This window comes from Neoarius graeffei, chromosome 26 (genome assembly GCF_027579695.1).
Source record: "Neoarius graeffei isolate fNeoGra1 chromosome 26, fNeoGra1.pri, whole genome shotgun sequence".
In the NCBI taxonomy this organism is placed as follows: domain Eukaryota; kingdom Metazoa; phylum Chordata; class Actinopteri; order Siluriformes; family Ariidae; genus Neoarius; species Neoarius graeffei.
In genome coordinates, this window is record NC_083594.1 from 6,462,507 (window position 1) to 6,473,412 (window position 10,906).

Consider the following 10,906-nt stretch of genomic DNA (forward strand, 5'->3'; position numbering starts at 1 on the left):
TCCTTAATTACTTTTGTTTATTTATTTTCATTATTAATATTTTGGTTGTCATTATATCACTTTGGAAAATCTTAATAAAAATATAGTTAAAAAAAGATTTGTGCACATTTTCCTAAAATTTCCTCGTAGTCTTCAGGTAATAAACTGACAATTAATAAACTAACAACTCCCCCACCTCCTTTACACATCAACAACGTGGAGCTTGAAAGAGTCACTGAGTTCAAGTTGTTTGGAGTTGTAGTACAGGATGACTTAAACTGGAACTCTCACATATCGAGTATCGTCAGTAAAACTAGCTAATGTATTTATTACGTGAGTGCATGATGGAAAGCTGGTTTATCTATTGAGGTTGGCCTTACTAGCTACCAGGCTTGTAGTACTCAAGTCCGACTTGTGCCCTAATTTTAAGGACTCGTGGCTTGACTTGGACTTGAGCACTGATGACTCGGACTCATGCATTAACTGCATTAGGACTCGTAAATTGGAGATGAGGACTCTGATTTTTTCTTTATTTTTTGTAACTTGCCATAATCATTTGGCATAAGATATTTATATCTACATTAATTTTTGTACTAATTTTGTGCAAGAGTGTCACACCTGCGCACCTTGGCATGTGCATCAGATAGACTCTCGGGCATGCTCCGGACAGCGCATGCGCCAAGCTGACTCTTGGGCGCGCACCGTAAACAACTCACACCTGCACAGGATTAAGGCGCAATCAGCGTGCCTGTATAAAAACTGTGAAAACACACTTACTTTGCGAAGTATTGAGTTGCGTTGCTGACACATTACCGAGCCTTATTTCCTTGTTTGGTTTCCTGATCCCTGATTTCCTGTTTTGGTATTTGATTCTGCCTCATCTACGATAGCCTGTTTGTGCCTTGCTCGACCTATCTCCTGTTTCACTGTTTTACAATTTTGCCTGCCATTCTGGATTGTTTACCGTCTTCACTTGTATTAATAAACACACCTTCTGCACTTACATCCATCTCCCAACCATCTCTGACAGAATACTTCACACTCCCTGACAAAGAGAAGCACATTCACCTGTTCATACATCATGTTCAGGAACAAAGTAATGTTAATGGAGCTAAACAGTCACTGTCAAATGATGCGGTTGGAATCTTCTTCTGGGACTTGACTCAATTTTTTTTTTTTGATTGGCTCGGACTTGAACACTGGGGACTTGAGATTGGACTCGGATTCAACGTTTAGTGACTCGACTACAACCCTGCTAGCTACATAACAAAATCCAGCCCTTGCTAGAATATGCCAGTCCCATTTGGGGTGGTTTGCCTGAGTATCTCTCTGTGGAGCTACAGAGTGCAAGGCTGCCGTCTGAGGATCCTTGGACTTCCAAAGGACACCCTGGAACCACTGGCCCAAAGAAGAGACACTATGACTAAGAATGAACTAAAGCGTATGATGGAGAGTAACAACTTTAACTACTTATTTCAACCCATACACAACTACAGCTGAAGGAACAGGAAAAGTAATCAAGTACTGTTTTCCAGACCTAAGAGACATCACCAATCATTCATCCCTAGAGCTTTGAGACTGGAGCTGTATGAGCTATCTATTCTATTTAACATATACACACACATTTTATATATATATATATATATATATATATATATATATATATATATATATACTACCGTTCAAAAGTTTAGGGTCACCCAGACAATTTTGTGTTTTCCATGAAAAGTCACACTTTTATTTACCACCACGGGCGCAGATAGAGGGTGGGATGGGTGGGATTCGTCCCACCCAGATTTAAATTCACCTCGTTCGGTCCCCCCCCACTTATAGGGAGGAAAAAATGTCTATGCTGTCTTTCTTTGCATACGGCAAACCTCATGGAAAAATCAAAAGACTAATTACCATTCAGTTTATTGAGGTGCACAGCAGTACATACATAGTTGCAACAACTCACATAAAACAAAACAAAGACTGATATTCGGTTGGTTGAGCTGCACAGACTGCACAGGTTGCGAGCTCGAGCTTGGTTGCTATGGTTACCCACAACAAGTTTGACAGGCATATCGGGGACAGCTCCTAGTTCAGGACCCCAACACGGCATGATGAAGGGTGCCAAACCGAAAAGGCAGAAAACGATTGCATCGTTTTTTCAAAAAACAACAACTGTAAGTAAACTGTGCCTTACTTTATCATATCACCTTGCAATTTTTTGATAGTCTGTTCAAAGTAATGTCGTAGTGAAAGTAAAATCGTACGGAGTAGAGATGCCTTTCTGGTAGCCTCCTTCTTTCAGTGGTAGCCTGTAGATAAAGTGCTCAGAAGGCAGTTTTAATGTTTAATCTGGTGTTCCCTGCCATAATTTCAGTGAGCATATTGTTTCATAAGGAAACTTTGCGAAGAGTTGTTGACTGACTGCCGCTCACGCAACACACAGGCATAGTTAGAAAGTCAACACATGTTGACAACACATGGTGGGGGTGGGGTTGGGGTTGGTTTGCTGGCAGCTTTGTCCGCCCCAGTTCAAAAAAGTATCTGTGCCCCTGTTTACCACCATAAGTTGTAAAATGAATAGAAAATATAGTCAAGACATTTTTCTGGCCATTTTGAGCATTTAATCGACCCCACAAATGTGATGCTCCTGAAACTCAATCTGCTCAAAGGAAGGTCAGTTTTATAGCTTCTCTAAAGAGCTCAACTGTTTTCAGCTGTGCTAACATGATTGTACAAGGGTTTTCTAATCATCCATTAGCCTTCTGAGGCAATGAGCAAACACATTGTACCATTAGAACACTGGAGTGAGAGTTGCTGGAAATGGGCCTCTATACACCTATGGAGATATTGCACCAAAAACCAGACATTTGCAGCTAGAATAGTCATTTACCACATTAGCAATGTATAGAGTGGATTTCTGATTAGTTTAAAGTGATCTTCACTGAAAAGAACAGCGCTTTTCTTTCAAAAATAAGGAAATTTCAAAGTGACCCCAAACTTTTGAATGGTAGTGTATTTATATCTACATTAATTTTTGTACTAATTTTGTGCAAGAGTGTCACACCTGCGCACCTTGGCATGTGCATCAGATAGACTCTCGGGCATGCTCCAGACAGCGCACGCGCCAAGCTGACTCTTGGGCGCGTGCTGTAAACAACTCACACCTGCACAGGATTAAGGCGCAATCAGCGTGCCTGTATAAAAACTGTGAAAACACACTTACTTTGCGAAGTATTGAGTTGCGTTGCTGACACATTACCGAGCCTTATTTCCTTGTTTGGTTTCCTGATCCCTGATTTCCTGTTTTTGTATTTGATTCTGCCTCATCTACGATAGCCTGTTTGTGCCTCACTCGACCTATCGTCTGTTTCACTGTTTTACAATTTTGACTGCCGTTCTGGATTGTTTACCGTCTTCACTTGTATTAATAAACACACCTTCTGCACTTACATCCATCTCCCAACCATCTCTGACAGAATACTTCACACTCCCTGACAAAGAGAAGCACATTCACCTGTTCATACATCATGTTCAGGAACAAAGTAATGTTAATGGAGCTAAAACAGTCACTGTCAAATGATGCGGTTGAAATCTTGTTCTGGGACTCGACTCAGATCAATAGTGGACTCGACTCAATTTTTTTTTTTGATTGGCTCGGACTTGAACACTGGGGACTTGAGATTCAACGTTTAGTGACTCGCCTACAACCCTGCTAGCTACATAACAAAGATCCAGCCCTTGCTAGAATATGCCAGTCCCATTTGGGGTGGTTTGCCTGAGTATCTCTCTGTGGAGCTACAAAGAGTGCAAGGCTGCCGTCTGAGGATCCTTGGACTTCCAAAGGACACCCTGGAACCACTGGCCCAAAGAAGAGACACAATGACTAAGAATGAACTAAAGCGTATGATGGAGAGTAACAACTTTAACTACTTATTTCGACCCATACATAACTACAGCTGAAGGAACAGGAAAAGTAATCAAGTACTGTTTTCCAGACCTAAGAGACATCACCAATCATTCATCCCTAGAGCTTTGAGACTGGAGCTGTACGAGCTATCTATTCTATTTTATTTAACATACACTTGATTTTTTTCTGTTTTATTTTAAATAAAAAATATACTATTTTTTCACAATAGTTTATACAATTACTGTATACAGCTGTTACTATAAAAGGGCATTAATACAGTAATAACCTGTGATTTGTTGTTGCACTACACTGAGAGCTGCTGTTATAGGAAATTAATCATCACCTTCTGACCTGTCGTAAATCTTAAGATGGATCGTTAAAGCAAATGACTTCCTTTTGCCAAAGGACGCGTTCATGTGTGCACAGTTTAAACAGCCGCAGTTCCACACCGCTGTTTGCAGAAGGTGCAGCACAAACAGAGAACAGTCCTCGAGAATGTCCAGCATCAGAAGCCAAACATCCCAAATCACCTTTTAATCCACGTGCCTCGTGATTGACCTCGCAGTTTTCTGGTGATGTCATAAGAGCAAACCAAATTGACTTTTTTTTTTTTTCCAACAGAGATCGTTTTCAAAACAGGGTGTGATTCCTGGTCTTATCTTACTGCCTCAGAGAGCTGCCTTTCTCTCAAAGACACACCCTCACTGCGGGTTTCTTCCATTCGTGTTGATGATTAGTTCCTCACTGTTTGCCATTCACAGGTCATTTAAATCCCTTCAGACTGCAGAACATCATTTATTATCTCAGTGACTCACAATAAAAATGGTGCTGTTGTTAAAAAGAGGCACCTGGACACAAAGGAAAGCGATATCAACTTCTGACACGGTGAGGTTTCGTTTCTAGCTGTAGGAAAGTGACTCACTGTTGTGCCTCCAGTCATGCTTTTGTTATTTTTCGTCTGAATCGTGATATCTGTATGGCGAGATCGGGCCACCGATCCTCGAGTTCGCATTATCACTTCTGTCTTTATCGCACTGAGAGAGGATCGTCCTGAAGAGACGAGCTCAGACTAGAAATCCTCATCTTCTGCTCTTGTTAGAGGAAAATAAATCAACCACAGATTGGTGTGATGAAGCAGAGTTTTTGTCATTTTCTTATAACGGAATGTCTTGAAGGGTTTTATTCCTTTTATACTGCACCAAATTTTGTTTAAATAAAAAAAACATGATAGATATTGTACACGATATTTTGATCCATTTTATTTGCAGTTACATTTAATAGTTAATCTGTGAAACGAGTTCATTTCTGTTATCGATTACATATTATCGCAGTAGTACTCATCAGTTATTGACAACGTTTTTAGTTGACAAGCTCAGGCCCGTTCAGATCCTCTAGTCTTTGCCTAATTCATAGATTTTTTTTTTTTTTTAAGTGTGCTTAGTTTAAATTAATATACACTCACCGGCCACTTTAATAGGAACTTGTTCTTGATTCTAAGATTCCTGTTCTTCTCAGGAGTGGAACCCAATGTGTTCTTCTGCTGTTGCATGCTGAGATGCTTTTCTGCTCACCACGGTTGTAAAGAGTTGCAATGAGTTACTATATCCTTCCTGGCAAAAAAGCTCAAACCACTCTGGCCATTTTCCTCTGACCTCTCTTATCAACAAGGTGTTTGTTTTTTCCACGCACAGAACTGTCACTCACTCACTCAATGTTTTTTTTTTTTTGTTTTTTGCACCATCCTGTGTAAACTCTAAAGACTGTTGTGTGTGAAAACCCCAGGAGATCAGCAGTTTCTGAAATACTCAAACCAGTCCATCTGGCTCAAACCATCACCCATGCCACAGTGAAAGAAGGTCACACTTTGAGATTGCAATTTTTCCCATTCGGATGTTTGAACATTGTGAACATTAACTGAAGCTCTTGATTTTGTACCTGCATGATTTGATGCATTGTGCTACTCTCAAGGGATCGGCTGATTAGAGAACTGCATCAAACTGCTGCAGGTGGATGTACCCTATGGGTCTTCCTAATAAAGTGGTTAGTGAGAGCATTAAATGAATTTAAAACTTATAGCATCATGGTAGTGAGCTTCTCTCAATTTTCCTTATTTAATCATCATTACAGAAAAGCTCATCCTCCTCCTGCTCTGAATCTAATAACAACCCGTAAATGGCTTCTCTCGCCTCCCACACTGGTAAATAATGAGTTGGAAGGTAAATTAACCTCCGTCAGATCACTGGGACATTGGGATGAGCGACCTCGTCTTTGTGTCCACAGCCAGCAGCTGCTTCTTCGAAGCCTGTTTATTTTAACTGAATGGATCTTATTTGAAAGTGAATGGGCCTGTGGAGGAACAGCACTCTGTAATAAAAAGAAGTGGAAACAGGGGTCATGAGCGAACAGGGAGGGGACAACACTGATTTTTTTTTTGTTGTTTTTTTTTCCTTTAGGGGATGTAGCCTACAGTATTGACCCGGGTTTTTGCAACCTGAGCTTTTGTCTGTGCCATATGTCTCACTACATCATACAGACACAAGAAACCTCAGTTATTAAATCAGCTGTGATACAGAACACACAAAATACACCGCGTAGGGTTGAGAGTATTTATCTATCTATCTATGAAGAATTAATTTTATTTTGTCCAATTATATTACTTGAATAACATTTTATTATTTACTGATATAAATGAAAAAACATATATTGTGATAGCAGTGTATAACAAAAAATTAAATGGATAAACCAATCCCTATTTATATTAAAAATTATTCATTTATTATTTACTTAACGTTTGAATTATTTAATTTAAATTTTAATGTATTATCTGTTATTTATTAAAGACATTTTACTGAAAAAATGCTTGATAATCACTTTTATAATTGTTTTCTTCCTCTGTACCCTCACTTTTTGCTTATCCACTTGCCAATTTAAAGTTCATTTTTATCTATCTATCTATCTATCTATCTATCTATCTATCTATCTATCTATTTTTGTAACTAATAATAATTAGGTCAATATCAGGTCTTGGTCATTAAGTCAATTAATTCAATAAGTTCACCTTTTGGCGGCACGGTGGTGTAGTGGTTAGCGCTGTCGCCTCACAGCAAGAAGGTCCTGGGTTCGAGCCCCGGGGCCGGCGAGGGCCTTTCTGTGTGGAGTTTGCATGTTCTCCCCGTGTCCGCGTGGGTTTCCTCCGGGTGCTCCGGTTTCCCCCACAGTCCAAAGACATGCAGGTTAGGTTAACTGGTGACTCTAAATTGACCGTAGGTGTGAATGTGAGTGTGAATGGTTGTCTGTGTCTATGTGTCAGCCCTGTGATGACCTGGCGACTTGTCCAGGGTGTACCCCGCCTTTCGCCCGTAGTCAGCTGGGATAGGCTCCAGCTTGCCTGCGACCCTGTAGAAGGATAAAGCGGCTAGAGATAATGAGATGAGATGAGATGAAGTTCACCTTTTCAGGAAAGCATGTAGTGACATCAAGCGTTGTTGTTGTTGTTTACCTCCTGACCAAACAGGTTGCAGTTTAAGGGGCAAGAGAGAAAAATAATCACAGAAGATAAAATGTTGGTAAAAAAAATAATTTTTTTTTAAATTAGCTAACATGAGCATATATTTAATTGCTAATATTTCCAATTTTACAACATCACTAAATATAACATGTCTGTCTTTTTGTCTCAAATCACACAAGCAGCGTTAATTTTCTTACTTTTCTACCTCAAAAGCTCCAGCAAAGACAAACAACTTCATTTTTACCCAAATTAGACCAATCGCTATTTCATATATTACTGATCTAACGCTCGAGTGCACGGTGTTGCCATATGGCAACAATTAACGTATCTTGTTTTTCTAACAAACAGTACCAGAAAGCCTATGTTTTACTGTTTATCTGTGAAAAGGGGACCTTTCTTTTCATATGAAGCATAACTGTCAGGTTACCTGAACAGGAAATGCTGGTAGCTCTTCCCTTTTCAGCAGATACTAGATACCATTAAGGTCATCACACAAAGGCCGTCAGTGGCGTGCACAGACATTTTGGGGGGCAAGTGCTCTGGGGGGAAAAAAGGGCACTTTTTTGTGCGTGTGGAACACCTTATTATAAAAGTCTGAGATTTAACCCTCCTCTTGTGTTCGGGTCGCCACTGACCCGTTTTAGTTTTTGAAGGTGTAAAACAACCACTTAATGTTAATTTATTACATCAAGGCTTTTTGACTTTGCCAGGAATCTCTAGTTGAACAAAATAGAAAAAGAAATTTTTGTTTTCCTAAATCTGAAAATGGTCTAGCAAAAAATATAATACTTATGTGCAGTTGTTTCTGTATGTGACGGGCTACTTCACGACAAAATAATTACAGCTTGGGCTTAGAGAGCAAACAATACATTTTCACTCGATTCATGTGTTACCTGGCTGGTGGGGCAGGGGAAGAGCTGACTGACTGCCCGATGTGTTGTCTGCGCTACGACAAGGCCGTGGCTTCCAGGACGCTATGCTGCTGCAACCTCACATTGAATGCACTGCACACTTGTTCACGTGACAGAGCAAGAGAGACAGAGGTCCGGTGTGTGTGCGGAGGGGGCACACATCGGGACATTATTTTCACACACGCTTTTAATGCCGCGGCTTTTCTAAAAGATCATGTCGACAAGGGCCTTTCTGTGCGGAGTTTGCATGTTCTCCCCGTGCCTGCGTGGGTTTCCTCAGGGTGCTCCGGTTTCCCCCACAGTCCAAAGACATGCAGGTTAGGTTAACTGGTAACTCTAAATTGACCGTAGGTGTGAATGGTTGTCTGTGTCTATGTGTCAGCCCTGTGATGACTTGTCCAGGGTGTACCCCACTTTTTGCCCGTAGTCAGCTGGGATAGGCTCCAGCTTGCCTGCAACCCTGTAGAACAGGATACAGTGGCTACAGATACAGTGGTGCTTGAAAGTTTGTGAACCCTTTAGAATTTTCTATATTTCTGCATAAATATGACCTAAAACATCATCGGATTTTCACACAAATCCTAAAAGTAGATAAAGAAAACCCAGTTAAACAAATGAGACAAAAATATTATACTTGGTCATTTATTTATTGAGGAAAATGATCCAATATTACATATCTGTGAGTGGCAAAAGTATGTGAACCTTTGCTTTCAGTATCTGGTGTGACCCCCTTGTGCAGCAATAACTGCAACTAAATGTTTCCGGTAACTGTTGATCAGTCCTGCACACCGGCTTGGAGGAACTTTAGCCCGTTCCTCCGTACAGAACAGCTTCAACTCTGGGATGTTGGTGGGTTTCCTCACATGAACTGCTCGCTTCAGGTCCTTCCACAATATTTCGATTGGATTAAGGTCAGGACTTTGACTTGGCCATTCCAAAACATTAACTTTATTCTTCTTTAACCATTCTTTGGTAGAACGACTTGTATGCTTAGGGTTGCTGTCTTGCTGCATGACTCACCTTCTCTTGAGATTTAGTTCATGGACAAATGTCCTGATATTTTCCTTTAGAATTTGCTGGTATAATTCAGAATTCATTGTTCCAAGAATGATGGCAAACCATCCTGGCCCAGATGCAGCAAAACAAGCCCAAACCATGATACTACCACCACCATGTTTCACAGAAGGGATAAGGTTCTTATGTTGGAATGCAGTGCTTTCCTTTCTCCAAACATAACGCTTCTCATTGAAACCAAAAAGTTCTATTTTGATCTCATTTTTCCACAAAACATTTTCCAGTAGCCTTCTGGCTTGTCCACATGATCTTTAGCAAACTGCAGATGAGCAGCAGTGTTCTTTTTGGAGAGCAGTGGCTTTCTCCTTGCAACCCTGCCATGCACACCATTGTTGTTCAGTGTTCTCCTGATGGTGGACTCATGAACATTGGCTAATGTTAATGTGAGAGAGGTCTTCAGTTGCTTAGAAGTTACCCTGGGGTCCTTTGTGACCTCGCCGACTATTACACACCTTGCTCATGGAGTGATCTTTGTTGGTCGACCACTCCTGGGGAGGGTAACAATGGTCTTGAATTTCCTCCATTTGTACACAATCTGTCTGACTGTGGATTGGTGGAGTCCAAACTCTTTAGAGATGGTTTTGTAACCTTTTCCAGCCTGATGAGCATCAGCAATGCTTTTTCTGAGGTCCTCAGAAATCTCCTTTGTTCGTGCCATGATAAACTTCAACAAACGTGTTGTGAAGATCAGACTTTGATAGATCCCTGTTCTTTAAATAAAACAGGGTGCCCACTCACACCTGATTGTCATCCCACTGATTGAAAACACCTGACTCTAATTTCACCTTCAAATTAAACTGCTAATCCTAGAGGTTCACATACTTTTGCCACTCACAGATATGTAATATTGGATCATTTTCCTCAGTAAATAAGTGACCAAGTATAATATTTTTGTCTCATTTGTTTAACTGGGTTCTCTTTATCTACTTTTAGAACTTGTGTGAAAATATGATGATGTTTTAGTTCATATTTATGCAGAAATATAGGAAATTCTAAAGGGTTCACAACCTTTCAAGCACCACTGTAATGAGATGAGATGAATATTTGAAGTTTGCAAACAAAATGTAAAATACGGTCCAGATAATATGGCACTTGGCATATTGACATAATGACAAATTACAGTTGGATTATTTTAGCAGTGTAAATATTTTGGTTATGAATTTCATTGAGCACAATTAAGTAGTTTTTTAAAAGGAAAAATGAGATTTTATCACACTCTCCATTATTGCACATTGTTGCCATATGGCAACAATTTTCCGACTGTCCCTTTAATTTTTTTTTTAATTTTCAAATTTTCACTTATTTATGCCGCATTTAAAAAATACATTTTTTAATGTATAGGTAATAATTCATGCAGTAGAGGACTAATCTAGTCCTCTATATTAGTGAGCAAACTAGGCTAGCTAGTTAATGGACACTAGCTAGTACTAGTAAGAGCATTATTCTTGTTACAGTATGCATGTCATGTGAGTCACTTCTTTATATCATTCTTTATTAAAAAAAAAACACCAAGCATGAAAGCATCCTAAGAAA